Source organism: Brassica napus, chromosome C5 (genome assembly GCF_020379485.1).
Source record: "Brassica napus cultivar Da-Ae chromosome C5, Da-Ae, whole genome shotgun sequence".
Lineage (NCBI taxonomy): Eukaryota > Viridiplantae > Streptophyta > Magnoliopsida > Brassicales > Brassicaceae > Brassica > Brassica napus.
Genome location: NC_063448.1, coordinates 49,360,415 through 49,377,823, shown reverse-complemented (window position 1 = coordinate 49,377,823; position 17,409 = coordinate 49,360,415). Strand labels below are relative to the sequence as shown.

At 33.5% G+C, this 17,409-nt stretch overlaps 1 long non-coding RNA gene across 1 annotated transcript; it reads right to left on the bottom strand.

Annotated features, from left to right (window-relative positions):
• Positions 1 to 7,917: 7,917 nt before the first annotated feature.
• Positions 7,918 to 13,790, bottom strand: LOC106420842. The gene is made up of 5 exons (XR_002659805.2): positions 12,023 to 13,790; positions 11,765 to 11,930; positions 11,554 to 11,683; positions 11,328 to 11,477; positions 7,918 to 11,255 (listed from the first exon to the last, which is right to left on the bottom strand). It is a non-coding gene; the product is annotated as an uncharacterized LOC106420842 (long non-coding RNA).
• Between the last annotated feature and the right edge of the window lie 3,619 nt (positions 13,791 to 17,409).

Below are 17,409 nucleotides of genomic sequence, written 5' to 3'. Positions count from 1 at the left end.
TGTTGGACAATATAGAGCTAAAAAGGCTGCACATGATATAAAAAATATAGAGAAAATTGTTTTTTTAGGCCAAAAATGATAACAATGTCCTAATAGGCTAATTTTTGTTTGTACCACTTTTTTCTCTAATACTCTTTAGTATTTTCAAAAGTAAATCAAATAAATAGTTTTACAAACGAAAGAAAATAAAAAATAGTAACTACTGATGAAATACCTATATCAACTTATTGGTATTTTTTTTATAATTCTAAAAATGTTATAAATAATAATTTCATATTTTGTTCTACAAAAAGTAGAATTGACATTCTACGCAATAGAAAATGTAATCCACTTTTTTCATTGAATCTATTATGTTTAGAGTACGTGATCTACGTAAATAATAGTAATCTAAAAATATTTGGAAAACACATTCCGCGCTTAACCTATCGTTCTAAAATCTGTAGAATCTGGAATCTACACATTACTATAAATCTTAAACGTGTAGAAATCAAAATCTACACATAACTATAAATCTAAAACTAGTAGAAATCGATTTCAAACATGTTTACTGTGTTCTACATATAGTTAATACATATTCTACGAATAAAGATAATCAGTTCCAAAAATATGGGAAGATAATATATGGAAATATTCACTTTCCTTATATTTATTAAATCGTTTTTTTAAAAAGAAAATCGTGATTTATAAAATCAGTTTTTAAATTAAATAAATTAAAACATCGATTTGGAAACCGTTTGATCTGAACCGGTCGATCCTGATTTGAACCAGCAAAAGACTTTTATACCTTTGTTGTCTCTACATATAATAAATCATTATTTAAGTAAAATAAAAAATAAAAAATAATTTTTTTATGTTTTCGAATTATACTTTTTCAAAACTTTTTTATAAAAAAAAAATTCTGATTTTTTTTTCAAAAGTTTTTTATATATTTTTAAGTATTTATTTATATATTTATTAGAATCCTAATTTCACATTTTAAAAATCCTAATACACCCCTTAACTCTATACTCTAAGTCTATATTAATTAATCCTAGAGGTATAAGTCTTTTACTCTTCATTAAAAGTGAAGGTAAAAATGGTTAGTGTAAACATGAAAAGTGGTACTAGGAAAGTGATATTTGTGGCAATTTCCATTTTTGGGGATTTTAATATTTTTTAAAATTATTTTAGTTAAAAATTATATTTTAATATTTAACATTTTTTTTATTAATTGTAGTTTCGTATTTTTATTTCAAATTAAAGACAATATTGTTTGTGGAAGCCCCCTTGGTCCAGTGGTTTGACCAATGGTTCATTAATGCTTCTACGCCAAGAGGTTTGGGTTACAATTCCAGAGAAGGCGGAATTATGCGAATTAAAGACTTATAAGAGATCTGCAGCAAGGCACAAAGAGTATCGTCAAGCATGGATCCCATAGGGCGGCTCAGGTGATTCAGCCAGACGTGAATCCTCACACGACATGTAGAATATTTCTCATAGTTGTAATAGCGTAATTATTCAGCGTTAAAAAAAAAGACAATATTGCCTTTTTGAAAATATTTAGACTAATAGAAAATAAAGTATACGAGATTTGCCTGATATGACATAGTTATCATTTTTTGGCCTAAAAATCAATTTTCCAAAAAAAATAAGACCTCTCCTCTAAATTAATCCAAAAACAACATCGACTGTGGGACCCGACCAAAGTTCACCTTTTAGGATTTAGAGCATCATTATCTACGGTTTCTTAGGACGGAATTCTTAGGGAAATATAAAAAACTGTTTCTTAATTTTCAACTAAAAAGTTAAAAAAAGGTTTTTAAAATAATAATGTGTCTAAGAACCTCATTTTAAGAACCCGGGGTTAATCATTTTCTTTAGGCCCTTGGATCCCTGACTTTTGGATAGTCTTGGGCCGACCGACCAATCAGGGTTCAGTTATGCAGGTCACATACATGTGCTAGTGCATATTTGTATATCTCTCCCTAATTATAATAAATATTTTAATGTGTAATTATCATACGTTTAATTAGACTAATGGGTCAGTGCTTACAAAAAAACGAATGGTGGAGATTTCAAAATTATAGCGAGAAACTAGTATATGTAGGCCATTTTCAACCTCACTTTATTTTCCACTCTAAAATAGAATTTAGAGTAAAAAATATTTCAATGGTACTATATTTTTATTCTATAATAAAGTAAAAAATGAGTTTACTCTATACATAGAGTAAAGATCTGACTGGTTCAAACGCAGCGGTTGCGGTTGCGGTTACGGGAGTTTGCGGATGCGGATGGTTGCGGTTTCTAGCGGTTTTAAGAGATTTTGACGACTGGTTCTGCGGTTAGAAATTGGTGCGTTTGCGGGATACTTATGACTGGTTAACTACCAAATACAGCAGCGGTTAAATAATAAATTAACAATATTTACATTTTATATAATTATAAAAAATATCAAAAATCATAATATTATAATAAATATGAAAATTATATTTAGAAAGTTATAGTTTTAAATTTTTAATATTATAGAAAATATTTTTATTTTAAAATTTTATAATATTAATTAAAATATAATAGATATATTTTAGTACTTTTATAATTCCAATTTAAAATTTTTATTGAATATTTTTATTTTTGTATTTATATGGATTTTGAAAAAAAAAAAAAAAAATTATCCTCCTGCAACCGTAAACGCTAGCTGGAACCAGCTTTTGATTTTAAGAGGTTTGGAGCGGTTTGAAGCGATTTGTAGCGGTTTGTATGATTGTTTCGAAACGCTGTCAACCGCTAGCAACCGCAAAAGCTGCGTTTGCGGGTGGTAGCGGGGAAACCAGTCAAAGTACAACTATGTACAAACTGGTACAACTATGTACAAACCAATACAATTCAATTACTAGTACAACTATGTTATTTCATCTTGTATTGTGCATCATGTTTTAAACGTGTATCATATTTTAAACATTATGGTTGAACTACACGTGAAGATAATTTTTTTCCAACTAGTACAACTGGTACAATTGGTAAACAATAACTATCCAAATAAATATTATAAAATAACTTTAAACATATTTCGACAAATCCATATAGTGGAAGATTATACCAACTTTTTCATTGGTTCTACATCATCCTCTTCTATAACATCATTCGCATGCTGAAAACAAAAAGCTAATATACCATATTAATTGTAAAGTTATACTAGTTATACACGTTCTAATTATATTAGTCATACTAGCTAAATTTGTTGTAGTTGTATTAGTTATTCACGTTCTAGTTGTACCAGTTATACTAGTTTCAGTTGTACTAGTAATACTCTGTGTTTTTTATTGTCGGAAATTTTGTACATTGAACACGAGATTCAATTTTATATAAGAGAAAATGGATTGAGAAAGATGGAGAATTGATCGATTTGGGATAAGAATGAAATTTCATAAAGTTTGAAGAATTTTTCGATTTTGATTTGGATAATGAGATGAAGCAATTTTGATAAAAAAAAAAAAATTAAAATCTGGTTCTTAACATTATGAATCAGGATTGATTATGGAATAGATGAAATTGAGTAACAAGAGGAATCATGTGGATGTTACATGATTTTAGTATGATTTTGAAAAAATAGTAATGAAAGATGAAAGTGAAAATCGTGAGAGGGAGGATGTTTGAGAAACAGAGATTTGGGGATTTAGGGATCCGAATTGAGTAGGATCGGGTTAGTGGACTAGGATAGTGTGTGGTTGGGTTAGTAAATAAGTAGAACTTTCTAGGCTTCATGGTCTTTTCCTCCTATTTTTGATTTAATTTTAATTCATTTTTAAAATAAAAAGGCAAGAGGTCCATATGAGATTATTTTGACTCCTTGTGGTCCATTACAGCATTTGTTCCCGTGGCCATAGAGTGAAGTGTAATAGGGTGTCTTCAAATCCGACCAAAATCCGCCTGCCTCTAGACCACCACCTTGGTTTCCGAGACATATATTTTGCTTTGCAATATAGGAAACATAAACATATAAAGAAAAATTGAGAGTATAATAACAAGTGTTTGTAAAGCCTTAAAGTTCACCGCATTTTAGAATTGTATTATCAAAGGAATGTATCACTAGCACTTTAAACTTTTAGACCAAATAAAATTATAAAGCAATAAGAGACACATGGTTTTGTTTTGAAAGTTTGTCATTGTATATATCACAAGACACAAGCTATTCTTTTGAACATATAAATTACTTTTAATTTTTAATATAATTTTTCAATTTATTATTAATTATATAACATGTTTAACACACCGTCCATTTTGTTTGTGTATATTGAACCAGTCTGATTTTAACAACGATTTGACGCGCTTGTGAACAATTCCATAAACATTATTTGCAAAATGATTTAATACATGGTTTTTTATCACTCTGCTATCAGGATGCTCTCAAAAGAGATTAGCGCCTAATAACCGTCGAGCAGAGCTGAGCCAGGAAACCTGCCAAAAACATCCACGAGGACCATTTTTTTCACCCCATTTTAATCGACGGTGGCTGGAACTCGGATCTAGGTAGCAGAACTCACAGCCGTGAACCCTTTACCACAATTCATGTTTTCTTTACATTCACTTTCATTAAAAAATGTGACTTGACATACTAAAAATGATGAACTTGACATACTAGAAATGATGACATGGCTTATGTCTAAATGTAAAATAGACTATTACATTTAATATTGATTTTTATTTTTGATAAAAAATATAATATGGTAATAACTCATACATCATTATTAATATATATATATATACATATATATATATATATTCAAATATTACATTAAATAATAGAATTTAAAATATTTTAGAAATTTTAAAATATTATTTAGGTCTACTTTTATAATTTTACATTTTTATTACTAAACAAGATTTTTAAACTCTTATACAATCTTTTAAAAAAATTATAAATTTTTAATCGTAATACCATTTGTTTCTTTTTCCTATATACAAATTTATAAATCCTGTTTAGTTTTATTTTTGATAATTACACAATTTGTCATTTTTTTTATTTTCAACAAGATTTTATATATTTTAACCAAAAGAAATAAATTAAAATCTATCTAAGATTGTAATTTTAAATATATACATATCTAAAATTAAATATAATTTAAAGTAAATCAAATTATTTATTTTATATTTATTTTATGTTTAACTAAATTAATTTTTTATTTAAATATTGGTATAAGATAATAAAATATAAAATATTAACAAAATTTTATTTTTAAATATAATTTTAATTTTTTTTTGCTACAAGAAAACACGTTGTAATGCTATCAACCAAAAGAACGAATTTTTTCAAGTCTACAGTTTCATTGTTTTATTTTGCAATTTTATAATTAAATGAATAAAATATCTAAATCTTTCACATGTTTATATGCGAATGGAAATAATTGGAGCCAAATACGTGGGTATGACAATAGTGGAAGTTTGACCCAAACCAGCTTGGAGAGAGGGAGGAGCACGGGGAAAAGACTTGAAGACATGTTTGGCAGGTGACAAATCAAGTTTCTTTTACTACTAAGAGTTGAAGAGAAAATGCCACAATATCGGGTCCTATTCCAAACATTGTCTTAGCTATCATGCGCATGTGTTTTTCTTTGACATTTTCATCTTTTTCCATTTTATATCTCTTGATTAAGTTGGGGGATGAATTTATGGAAGAACCCAAACTAATTTCCAAAATCCACGTATAGATCATTTCTCCAGGTATACACTACTTATCCAGGAGTAATGTGACTTAGTTTCGCATAGCAAATGAATCAAACCTTAAACGTATCAGCGTTCCAACCCTTTTCCCATACCACCCAACCACACTATCCCGGACTCCATTTTATGTCTCGGTTACATGCATGCAAATAAAAAAAAAGTTGTGCGTGCCGTTGAAATCACAAAGATACATTAACCCCATTTTATAAAAAAAAAAACTGACAAAATTTAAGAGTTCAAAGTATTTAGCTAATTACTAGATAACCATTTAGATAGTCCAACTCCACCACCATGTAAAAACTCTAGAGTAAAAATATATATCATTTAATTTTATAAATAAGAAATCATTCTCAAATGATATAGATAGTGTATAAAAAGGGAAACTAACAGTCAGAAATTTCTTTATAATTGATTAAATTATTATTAATGTATCTTTCATAATTGATCTAAAAATTACGTTTTTAGTTAATATACATCTTTTATTATTAAAACAGTAAGATTGATTAATAAAAATCTGAATATCACCTGAAGTAGTTGTGCGTATATGCGTAGTGCACATCTATCTTATTAAAATAGAAGTACTTCTAGAAAATGTTTGAAAACATGAATAGCAGTAAAAAGAATATAATATTGTTTGGAAACATAGATAGCATTATATTAAGAAAAAATAATAATGGGCATGTTATTAAGAAAAATTGGAAGCCAGTTATATTATGATAAACTATATATTTGGTCTAGCCTTAAAATATACATAAATGACCAATCTAATTACCTAAAAATATCTTTTGTCTAAAATAATCATAAAACAAAATTTAAACTTTATATACATATTTCAAATCAAAATATTAATTTAAAATTTATTTATAACAAAATTAATTCAAAAATATACATATATTCAAAAATTGATTTTTACTATAATCATTTCCAATAACCATTATAAAAATGTTTTAAATATATATAAAAAATACAATACAAAGCCCAATTTCAAACACAAACTTACATTATGGTTTTTATATTTCACATTAAATTTTAAAAAATATAATATATATAATTATTTATATAATGGTACATATAAAATACTATTAATTATATAATTACTTATATGATGGTACGTATAAAATACATTAATTATATGATGACACATATATGATATATAATAGTGACATGAAAAATAAATAGCAACATATTTTGAAAAATAATAATATATGGAATATTATATTATACTTATAAGAAAAACAAAATAACATTTAATAGAAAATACACAACACAGTCTACTTACAACACATATATATTTATATAAAAGATAAAGTAAACATCCGTGCAAAATCTAGTGTTTATTATGTTTTGTTTACCGATATGTATTGAACTATTAATTGTCATTAGACTTCCACGTTGCAGGGCTTAAATTAGTCAAAAGGAAATAAAGGCTTTTAGATGAAATTACCAAAAGAAGATTTTATCAACATCATTTAGTTAATTAGTTTACCATTAACTAACTTTGCTATTCGAGGCAACGACATTGTTTCCATCAGCCACTAAAAGTTGCTCAAAGTTCAACGCACTTATATAGAGCACTAGTTCTAAGATCACAAACTCAAAGTGTTACGTTACGTCTCATTGATATTTAACTTTAACATTTTAATTTCACAGCATCGAACAATTTTCTAGTCATTGTCTTCTCCGGATATACAAGTCTTAATGTCCGAAAAGATATACAAGTCAGACAATTTCCTTTTAGTTTGTTCAAATGAGTTTTAAAAGCTAATGAACTCGAGTTGATGCTATCTTGCTATTGTTATCGAAATGCCTATCCGGAAACCTTAAATAATAAGCTCAACATTCCATAATTTGTTCGTTACAATAACATGTCAGTACAAATTAATAGAGGTGAAAAACTCTTACAGTGATAGGCAGTAGCGAGTCAATTTATCAAGAATATTATGACTCGTCTCATCTTTGGTAATATAATTTTATAAAACAAAATCATTTTTTCCGTAAAAGTAATGTTCGATTAACCATAGCTCCATTATAAGGCCATTAAGGATTGGGGAGGTTAAACTGAATTCTGTTTCGAATAGTACTCTCTCCGTTTCAGTTTAGTTGTCGTTTTAAAATAACTTTTTTTTTTCAAAATAAGTATTGTTTTATAGTTTAAATGTAAAATTTACTGATTTTATATTTTAATATATTTTTCTATTGGTTAAAATGTGATCAAATGTATTGGTAATGATGTTTTTATTTAGTAAATATACAAAATAAAATGTTTTATTAATCTGTGTGTCCAAGTCTAAAACAATAATTAAAATGAAACGGAAAGAGTATTGAACCTTTAAATTTTGGTTTATTCAATAACACATGAGCGAAATACGTGGTATGAAAATAAAACTAAAATAAAACTAACAGTTGAATAATAACAAATTAGTAGGAAAACAACAATATGTTTATTTTACTAGACTCCGTTAAATAAGGGCACTTGTATAATGCATTATACAATTTGTATACAGTAACTATTTGACGCTATTGGAGGAATAAATATTGAAAGGTAGTCGACAAATAAAACATGCGATCTAAGCCTTGTTACACAAGAACACAACTTACTGCATCTTTTAAGAAAAGAGAATCTACTCACTTTTACCGTTGCGGAAATTAGTAATTTACTACCACAACTCGACAAGCACGAGAGCGAAAAATACAAATAATTTGCTTTCGTTATTTCTTTGTAAAAACAAAATCTAAATGTCGGCAAATAATCAGTAAATGGCTAAAGGCTACTACTAACTACTAAGTATATTATCATTGAATTTCCTTTGTCTGAATTGGCTAGAATGAATAATAGTTTTTTAGTAATTTGGTGTTGGTCAGTTACTATAAATCACTATATCATCTCTATTTTAAAAGATATTCCCACCGTCGAATCGTTGTTTTTCTAGAGATATGCATGGTGAGCTAGGGACCTCATTCGAAACCGCGTTCACTTTCAAGAGTCACAAAACATCATCGAAACAATTTATAACTAGTCATAATTAATTTCTGGGGTGGGATTTATTTAGTTAGTTCCTGATTTTGTTATTTTACTCAAACAACACTTATACCTAACTGGACCTTGTGTAACTCGGCTTTGAAATTGTTAAAACTTTCTCTCTTCTTCCCGTAAACTCTCTCTCACGAGTCAAGACCTAAAATCAAATTGAGTAACGCTCCGGCGTCCGGACGGAGCCGGAGGCACCTCCTCTTCTCTCTCTCGCTCTCATTTGTCTTTTGCTTTGTCATGGTGTCTCTCACTCTCTCCTCTTTGTTGCGACTATGTATCGGATAGTTTGTTCGGTGCCGTCTCTAATCGCGAGGAGCTCCGGTTCCGGCACGGGCTAGGCTAGATCTTGGAGTCAAGGCGCGGCGTGCGGTGTGGTTGCTGTTGGCAGGGTCGGTTCTTAGGGTTTTGCAGGTGGCTCCTTAAAGCTACTTGGAGAGTAGGTGGCGATTGGAGGAGGAAGAGCGGTTCTCTTTCAGATCCGGCGTCCAGTTTATTCTGGTTGTTGTTGTGGGTCTGAGGCTGGACGGCGTCGGTGTGGGTCTGTCGTCTAACTCTTGGCGTCTTGGGTTAGATTCGATTTTTTCGTCTGCGTCGTGAGAGTCCTGGAGGTCCGACTACTCAGGAACGAGCTTAGCTGGTGCCGTTTTCGTGTGTCAACGGTCTCGGTGTTTGGTTTCGTGGAGGTGCTCAACGCCACGGGTCGGAGATGTCGTATATGGCATCCTCGTTGTGTTTTTGAGAGCCTCTCTCTCACTTGTCTCTCCTCTTCCGGTGATTTCTACGATCCATCTTTGAGCTTGTCGACACGTTCATAGTTGGTTGCTCTGGTTCATAGTTGGTTACTCCGGAGACAACAGCGGAAATCCCGGCATCCGAGGCAACGAGGAAAACCTCACTTCCCAATGGTCATTTTCGAAGGTTGAGAACGGCTACCGGTTCGTAGGGATTTTAAAATCAGACCGATGGAACGTGCCAGGTTTAGTTGGTGGGCGAAACCGGTTCTGTAATACGTTGACTTGGGTTATTTTGTTTGAATCGTGCTTGTAACCGGATCTAAAATTCCCGTTCCGGTTTGAAATAATATATTTTGTATTAAAGAAAACACTTATACCTAACTTTACTTTTTATTTAATACTTTTGGTTAATGCTGGGAGACGAGCGCATTGTTTTGAACCACAAGGTTTTTTTGTGCAGTACTTGTAGATATCACTAATAACAATTATTTATAATAGCAGCAGCGTTAACATTAATCAATACTAGAATACATAACTTCCACTCCTTTATAATTTTTTTTAAACGCTGTAAGGTGTAAGAAAATCTGGTCTTTTAATCAGAATTAGTTTGGAACGGGTCTTTTTGCAAGTTCAAAAAACCGTTTAATGTATATACTGAAAAAAACTGGTTTAAATATGTGACTGAAGCCCGTCACGTGTTCAAGTTGTGCGGAATGAAAGATTTGAAACAAGCCTCAATTGGTATTATGATCAGCACGGGACTCTATTGCAGGTCATAATTGATCAATGTTCTCTGTATGGTTTAATTCTGTCTTTGTTGTTTATTGTATATATTGCTTCTTTAATAAAGTTCCTTCGATTTAAAAAAAAAAGTTTTCAAAATTCGATTTTGAACCTTGTTGACACTCTTTAATTTGATTGGAATTGCCTTATCGTAAAAACAGTTCAATCAAAAGTATAAGTAGAAAAAAAAAGTACAAGTAGAATATGTATTACTAATTTAAATTTTTGTATGCGTGAGCAACCAAACTATAAGAGATGTGACAAAATTAAGATCTTCATTCTCCAAGAGCTAAAGGTGTGGTTAGTTTATTCGTAGCTAGCCAGGAGTGACTTATAGAGTTAGTATGTAATATTCCTTTGTTTGGCCTAATATAGTATTTAGAGGAGCCTTATCTTTGTAAACTTTTTCTTATTTCCTTTTTAATCTTTTGTATTCTATGGTTCGGTGTACTTAATCAGACTATCTGAATAATTAAAGACTACTTTTCCTATGATACGGTTTAATTGTTTTCAAATTACAAAATTACTTTAAAAAATCTGTTGATAAAGCTTAGCGTCAGTGGCGGACCCACGTGATGAGCAATGGGGTCATCTGACACCCAAAAGTTTATAAACTGAATTTTGTAAGAATATTTGCTAAGAGCAACATTAGAGCATCATTAACCCACAGATTTCATCGGGTCTCTTAATGAATATTTTACTAATTAAATGTAATTAAGAACCTTGTTTAACAAACACTTTGATTCATACCTTCCAATGGTAGTTTTTTATTTAGGGGGTCTTAAAAAAAAAAATTAGACATGTCCAAAGCATATAGATCGGAATGAAAACAATCTAATGTTGTTAATTCTAGGAAGAGACTTAACTCATAGAACATACCTCAAGCAGCCTCAATTACTGCCTCCTACTAGGATGTTCTTTGTGGTGAGGCCTTGAGATGTTTGTATATCAACCTGAAACTCTTTCAAAGCAGCATCGCCTATGTTTTCCGTAGAATCATATCTCCACACCTAATGCATTACACAAATATCTTGTTACAATATCGGTTTATATATAATCTGTAAACTTAACTACTCCAATACCAGAGGGTTAGAGGCGTGTGTCTTTTCAATCTCCTCCTTGAAGTTAGACTTGTTCTTCTTATTATTAAGAGCAATAACACTGCCACGTAGCTCTCGGGAACAAAGCAGCTTCAATGCTTTCAGTTAATTTCTCTTCTGATAATTAGGTTCCTGATGAAAATAAAAACTGATTGATTACACAAACAATCTGCCAAGACTCAAGCTTCTTACACAGTAAGTAACTGACCTTGAAAGGCTTTGATTCAGGCTTTTGTTCTGCTGCTTTTGAAGAAGAAGAAGAAGGTTTTGAACCTGGGATAAGACCTTTAATTGCAAAATATTTCTTCTCTCCTCGTCGAAATAAAACCCAGGAAGCTCTGAAATCAATTTTTTTAAAAACCATATCAATTTCAGGAACGTAATCTAGAAGAATTATTGAGGAGGAAGAGGATTCAGACCTGGTCTCATGTTGTCGTCTAGGCACCACATATGTTCTCTCTGTGGCTGCAAAAACAGAGTATTGGAGAGAAGTGCAAGGATGGAAGAACATGACAAAGGACCTGTGCACAACACATTTACATGATCACTTGGTATCATCATCAATCACAATCTTGTAATTTTAGCCTGAAAAAAGAACGAAACAGAATCAATTACGCACATACATGTATTGTAATAGTGGGATAAAGAAGAAGAAGAAGAAGAAGAAGAGAGGATACTCGATCAAAAGCAGAAGCAGTTGACTCAACAACATCATCATCATCTTCGATAGCATCAACATCGATTGTCATATTTAAGAAACCCACAAGAAATTAAACAAAAGCAACAAAACAGAATCAATTGACAGATAAGTGATTGCTCTGATTCTTAATTTATCAGCAACAGACTGTGTCCTGATAAGTAATTGCTTTGATTCAGATGTAATCAGAGGAAGAGAAGCTTACGCTTTGAGAAGAAACCATAGGAGGATTGGGGAAGCGAGATGGGTCGAAGAGGAGAGTGGAAGAAGCAAGCTTGGGAGGAATTCATGGAGAGGATGAGGGATAACGCGGCACAGAGCCAAGGAGAGATAGTCGAGGAGGAGAGATCACGAGAGAGAGAGGCGGAGTTGATTTCGGAAGAGAGAGAAAGAGACGTGAATGCCCAACACGTGTCTCATAAGAGACGTGTCTTCTGGACCCTAATTAAGAGACGTTCTTTCTCTAATTGCATAATTTTCTTTTTTTTTAATCATAAAAACATTAAAAACCCACCAAAGGAAACCGCGTTAATGGTGCTCTTAACCCTAAGAGCCCAATTGGGTATCTTAATATTTTTTTAGTAATTAATGATTGTTAAGAAATTGTAGTTAAGATACTCTTAGTTTTCGAGGTGCAATGGTAGGTTCTTAATTTGAGGTTCTTAAAGAAAAAATTTAATTAAACAAAATTTAATTAAACATAAAATTTATTTATTAAATAAAACATATTAAAAGATAAAATTTTAAACATAGATTAAAAAAACATTAAAACAAAGATTATTAAAATAAACGAGAATAATTTAAAAGAAACATTCCAGCTCAGTTGTTGTCGTCATCACGTCCAAATTTACGCCAGAGATGTTCAACCAAATCAGCTTTCAGTTGTTGATGCATTTGTCTATCACGAATTCTTGTTCGAACACCCATCATATTAGCGATATTTGTCGGGATATCTGTAGAATACGTTAGATCCACATGTGAACTTTCGTTGTCTTCCCCTTGTTGGAACTCTAAAACATCATATTGAGTGTATCCATCTCGTTCGTCTTCTACTATCATATTATGGAGTATGATACATGCTCTCATAATCTTCCCAATTTTGACTTTATCCCAAAAACGTGATGGATTTTTAACGATGGCAAAGCGAGCTTGTAAGACTCCCAAAGCACGCTCGACATCTTTTCGGACAGCTTCTTGATGTTGAGCAAATAAAACTGCTTTCGGCCCTTGTGGTATTGAAATAGATTGGATAAATTTGCCCATTTCGGATAAATACCATCGGTGAGATAGTAAGCCAAATGATACTCTCTTCCATTTACAGAATAAGTGACTTGCGGAGCTTGACCATTTATTATATCATCAAAAACTGGTGAGCGATCAAGAACATTGATATCATTTAAGGTACCTGGAGGTCCAAAAAACGCATGACATATCCATAGATCATACGAAGCAACCGCCTCTAAGACGATTGTGGGTTTTCCAGAACCACGTAAATATTGACCTTTCCATGTGGTAGGACAATTCTTCCACTCCCAATGCATATAGTCGATGCTTCCTATCATCCCGGGAAATCCACGTTGCTCTCTAATAGCAAGTAGACGTTGAAGATCAGCCAGTGTTGGTCTTCTTAGGTACTCATCGCCGAATAAATATATTATTCCGTCCACAAAATTTTCCAAACATGATCAGTAGTAGTTTCACCGAGCCGGAGGTATTCGTCAACCGTATCAGCCACAGTACCATATGCCAAGACACGGATAGCTGCTGTACACTTTTGAAGTGTACAGAGACCAAGCCTACCAAGAGCATGTGGTCATTGTTGAAAGAATTGAACTTCATTGGAGAGTCGATCAACAATACGCATGAACAATGGCTTGTTCATTCTAAATCGTCTGCGGAATAGATTATCAGGGTATGTTGGAGTTTCACTGAAATAATCATTCCACAAACGTTGATGGCCAGCTTCCCGATTTCTTTCGATATAGGCTCGTTTCTTCTTTCTTCTCTTTCCTTCTTATTGATTACCATAATCAATGGTAAAATTCTCGAAAGCTTGCTCAAAATATTGATCAAAGTTTTCATCATCTGATCCCTCAGAAGGGTAATGAGAAGCAAATGCCATATATTCGATCAATATGTAGAAATTGATTTTGATAATTTTGTGTTTATAATGTAGAGAAGGAGAGAGGAGAAGATGATTTGCTTGATCACGGAAAAATAGGAGTGAAGAGAAGTTGTTTGCTCACGGAAGAGAGGAGAGAGGAAAAGATGAATTGGTTGCCAATTATTTGGTGAATACAAACTATAAATAGAGAATGAAATGAGAGAAGAGAAGATGACTTGTCCTCATATTGCGACACATGAATACACACTTTACAAGAATCACATGTTTGGTAATAACCTCCAGTGACACTAGAATCACATGACAACATCACAACACTACGAGCTTGACATGTTTGGTTTAAACTACCGTGACACTAGAATCACACGACAACATCACAAGACTACAAGCTTACCACTTGGTAATAACCACCCGTAACACTATAAAACAGAAGACAACTGATTGACATGTTTGGTAATAACTCCCGTGACACATGAAAACAGTAGAGCACAAGAGACTAAAATTCCTCCACCGAGACTTCATGACACTGAGCTTCTCCGTGAGTACACTGCTACACTCTTCTGCACCTGGAAAACTAAGAGAAGAACATGAGACAGAGATAACTATAACAAGTATTTTTATGATTACTAACTAGCCTCTTATATTAACCAAACACCAAGACAAGAAGATGAGACAGCGAACACAAGAACAAGCATTTATATAATTAATAGCCACAGTCACATTACAACCATAAGAAGAACATGAAAATAAGACACTGAAACTAAAACATGAGAACAAGACATTGAAACTAAAAACATCACCACAAGACACATAAACTAAAAATTAGAACAAGAACTTAGAATATCGAATTTCTTTCTTAGCATAGAGCTAATTTGAGAGCAAGTCAGTAATCAGCTTCTTCTTCAAAGCCTCTTCATAGTCAAGAAGCGATTCTGTCTTTGCAAGTAATGAGTCAAGTAGCTTCATCTTTGATAACTTCTCATTCATAGCCAAATCCTGCATCTTAATGTTCCACATACTTTGATACTCAGACAGCGACTTCCCGTCCTTCCCGTCTGATGCCATCTTCTTCTTACCATAGCCCTTAGAGGCCTTAATACCCGGTGGACGAATGGTTCCTTCCTCGTTTTCACTAGTGGTGGTTTCGGTTGCGTGAGAGGTTGAAGATTGTGCACTCTCATCACACTTCCTCTTTCTAGCACTACCTTCGGTTTTAGAAGTAGAAAGTTCACACCATTTATGGTCATTACGCAGCTCCTTCCAAGCATGTTCAAGGATGCATTTTTTTTTTTGTGGTTGTTGTAGAAGATTTCGTGAGCTAGCTTGAGAACATCATTCTCATTTTGACCGCTACTCTTCTCTCTACTTGCAGCTTCATACGCCCCACAAAACTTGTTGACAAGGTCGTTGATCTTCTGCCATCTTTACTTACAATGACTAGCCTCTCTCTGTTCACAACCTGCCACCTTGGGACTTGCCGCAAAGTAGGCAGCTATTCTTTTCCAGAAAGCACCAGCTCTTTGCTCATTCCAACCTACAGGGTCTTTACTTGTTTTTAACCAGACACTGATGAGGACAACATCATCAATAGGCGTCCATTTCCTCCTTTGAATACGCTCTACAGGAGTGTCTTGAGTTGGGATTGAAGCTTCCGTGGGTTGAGTGAAAAACAGAGGGACTTGTGTGGAACAGAGCTCGACACTGCCTTGCACATAACCAAAGACAGTGTGTTGATGACTTTCAAGAAGGTCAACAAAGTTTGACGTCGGATTATATGGATTGGATTCCATATCCGAATGTGTCAGGAGAGGAAGAAAAGAAGAGAGAAAGAAAAGAACTCGGTTTTTGACAGAAGGAAGAGAAGAAGAATGTGTTTTTGATAGAGTTAATACAAGAAGAATGTGTTTTATAGAAGAGAAGAATGAAAGGAGCATTGATCAAGACATTCATAACACTCAACCAATTGGAGTTGACATCTAGCTAACACATCGACTTCTATCAAACATTTTTCAACTATTTATTACCTATCTTAACTTCAATCTAACACTAACCAATTCATTAATTACCGAGGCTTCAATTCACACCAGAACCACATTCAATTCATTTCACAACCCAAACTATTTCAGACCAGAACCACATTCAAATCAATTCACAACCCAAACGACATCACACAAGAATCACAATCTATTCACATAAGAATCAATACACACAAGTAACCAAAACATTAACTACCGAGATTCAATTCACACAAGAACTTCCATCTATTCATTCCAGGACACAATCTAATTCAATACACACAAGAATCACAATCTATGTAATTTTAGAACATAATCACAATCTATTAATTTCAGAACACAATCCAATCACAATCACATTTCAACACTTTCAATCTATTTAACAGATCAAAGATAAACGGTTTACCTGTTTTGCAATTGGAACTTGTCGCTAGGTGTAGTCCTCTGCGTAGACCTTCCAAGCATGTCTCCTGATCCCTACATCTCAACGCACAAAGAAAAAAACAATTGAAATTAATTATCAGACAAAAACAAACACATGACACAAAATCATGAGACATAGCTTTACCTTTCGATTCGACCAATCATCAACACTCGCCGTTTTGATTCCACCGAGGAGAGCCACAGAGAGAGACGTCTCTGCTTTTCTTCGTCGACGAGCCGTCGAGGAGAGCCACCGTGAGATCATAAGGCACTTTAGGCGGAGTTGTCGAGGAGCCGTCCATTAGAGCCACCGCGAGATCAAAAGCGCAGAGGCGGAGTCATCGAGGAGCCGTCGAGGAGAGCCACCGCGAGATCAAAAGCGCAGAAGCGGAGTCGTCGAGGAGCCGTCATGGAGAGCCACCGCGAGATCAAAAGCGCCGAGGCGGAGTCCTCGAGGAGCCGTCGAGGAGAGCTAGAGAGACGCGGAGCCGTCGAGGAGAGCAAGAGAGACACGGAGCCGTCGAGGAGAGCCACCGAGAGATCAAAACCACACATGCAGAGTCGTCGATGAGCTGTCGAGGATCGCCACTGAGATATCAAAAGCGGAGAGGCGGAATCGTCAAGGAGAGATAGAGAGACGCGGAGCCGTCGAAGAGAGCAAGAGTGACGAACAGTCCACCGACGGAGACGCCGAGGAGAGCCATCGATCGAAACACATGCAGAGTCGCCGAGGAGAGATGGAGAGACAAAGTGTCGTGGAAGAGAGGGAGAGAGACGAGATGCCGAGTGACAGGCCTGGAACTTTTA